Source organism: Palaemon carinicauda, chromosome 18 (genome assembly GCF_036898095.1).
Source record: "Palaemon carinicauda isolate YSFRI2023 chromosome 18, ASM3689809v2, whole genome shotgun sequence".
NCBI classification, from domain to species: Eukaryota; Metazoa; Arthropoda; class Malacostraca; order Decapoda; family Palaemonidae; genus Palaemon; species Palaemon carinicauda.
Window position 1 is genome coordinate 25,325,726 of NC_090742.1, and position 2,246 is coordinate 25,327,971.

Here is a 2,246-nt window from a genome sequence, read left to right on the forward strand (position 1 = left end):
CCCTTCCCAAACAGTTTTTATTCATTTACCATCTTTCTAGAAGCCGATAAGATGCCCCGAGACAAAATCTCGTGGATTCAATCCTTTCGTGGTCTTCAATCATCTCCCGCACTCGTAGGAATCGTGTCTCGAACAGCGGCGCCCATCGTCATCAGCGGCATCTTCACTCTCTGCGTTGGCCAAGATCACAAACGAAGTCAAGGAGCGTAGAATGTTTTAGGTGTGAGGGTCAGGGCCATCGCCCAGCAGGTATATTAACTGGTAAAAGCAATAAACATAAGGTAACCTCCCGTAGGCCATATCTAGCTTGAGTGCCCCCTTCCCCTCCCCTCTCACTCTTTCTCTCTCCACCCACCCATTCCCTTCTCTCCATCCTGCACCAGAGACCAGAATCTCTTCTTCTTGTTCTTCTTTTCTCCATCCTGCACCAGACCTCTTCTTGTCATAGAATTGGATAAAACAGCAGCAGCCGCCGCAGCCGCACGGGGCTGAAGACCAACAGCAGCAGCTAGCCGCACGCACATGACCACCACACAGTGCGAAGCCGCCAGCTAACTCGTTCCCGCACGGAATGGCCTTCGTCAAACACCAGCACCATGCTTCAGTCTTGGCTTTGCCTCTGTGACGGAAGGTGTTATTGTAGCGCCGATGCGTTTCGTATTCGCGGGTCGCTGTGTAGTTGGCCTTTGCTTTCGTTGTGGAGGTGTGCGAGTTTCGTCATCACGGAAAGAAACTCTTTTGGTATAATACCTTTTGATTATTTTTTTGTGATTGTGGAATTAATTACTGGAATACTTCGTCTGTCATGCCCACGTATGGGAAGTGTTGTGTTTTGAATCTCTCTATGGGAAATTATAACGAAAGCGAAATCGGAGAGAAATTATCAATGTAAACAACTCTCGAAGGGTTGCATTAGTGCGATCATGTCAGAACAAATATGTGAAATGTTCCATTGCATTTCAAATATCTTTTTATGTGAATTTTTTTTCATGATTTTTTTTTTTATTTGCTTCGGCATGAAGAAGTAATAGGATTGAAATAGCAACGTCAACGTGTTCTTCCTGACCGAGGTATTCTCATAAACATTTAATATTTACAGAACAACAATTATTGCTGAACAAGATGGTTGTGTTTGTTGTCGTAACATCTTGCCTTCGGTCAATGGCGTTCACTGGGAGTTTGGAAGGAAAAAAAATCTGGGCAGATGAGTTTTATTCGATTTTACATACAAATATTACTATGTTTATATTATGTATCAATAAACCAAACTATATATAAAAAAAGTATTGTCAAATTGTTAAAGGATTTGTTTTTGTGTTAATATTTTATCAGCATTTTGACATTTATGGTCGTTAAATTTGAACACCTGTTGTTCTGGCATATATAACTTGGCTTTCCAGGCTAAGCAGAAAAGGGTTTACTGGGCTCTAACATGAGAAATATATCTCTGGCTGTGTTTACACATGTTGTGTGTTTGTTTGTGTTTATAAACAAAAATCCATTAATTTTTTTTTTACTTTTTTGTTGTGCATTTAAAGTTTGTTTTAAGTGTTTGAACAAGAAAGGAATAAATTTTATAAATTTTAATCTATATTTTGATCATAAAATTATATTAATTAATGTTATCCAATATATGTCATTCATTCTTTTCATCGTAAATTATGTGTTTGTTTGTGTTTTATAAACAAAAAGCCTTTTTTTTGTGTATTTAAAGTTTGATTCAAGTGTTCGAACAAGGAAGAAATATATTTTATAAATTTTAATCTATATTATGATCATAAAATAATAATAGTTAATATGATCCAATCGATGTGTCTTTCTTTTCATCGTAAATTACGTAAATGATTTGAAAACCTGTTTAACACCAAAACCGATTTTTATTAGTTTCACTAAACTTCAGGTTATTCGGTTTATTTTTATTTATTTATTTATTTATTTATTTATTTTTTTTTTTTTTGCTTTATAAGTAAGGAATTAATACTTTCTTTACCTTTTATAATGTAGCCACGATTTTTTTTATGTACTATGACGGTATATTTGTTTTATTTATTAGTATATTTATGTTATTTATTGGTTTAGTTATTTTGGTCATTTATAATTGATCCAGTACTCGATTGAGCTATTTTGTCCTCATTTATTTAATTTTTGACATTTTCGATGTATTTGCAGTTTTAAAAAAATGAAATGATGTATCTCTCTATATTGAATTTCTACACATTCGAGATTTTAATCTATACGTGATGTCT

General features: G+C 35.0%; 1 protein-coding gene across 7 annotated transcripts in view; it reads left to right on the forward strand.

The window, feature by feature from the left end:
* Positions 1–598: 598 nt before the first annotated feature.
* Positions 599–2,246, forward strand: part of LOC137657723 (dual specificity calcium/calmodulin-dependent 3',5'-cyclic nucleotide phosphodiesterase 1A-like) — a 330,354-nt gene continuing 328,706 nt past the window's right edge. For 5 of the 7 annotated variants that reach the window (XM_068392161.1, XM_068392165.1, XM_068392164.1 and 2 more), the window contains exon 1: positions 599–741. The gene's annotated coding sequence lies outside the window, so the exon portion shown is untranslated. The remainder of the gene's footprint in view (positions 742–2,246) is intronic. The other 2 variants (XM_068392163.1, XM_068392162.1) reach the window with 2 other exon arrangements.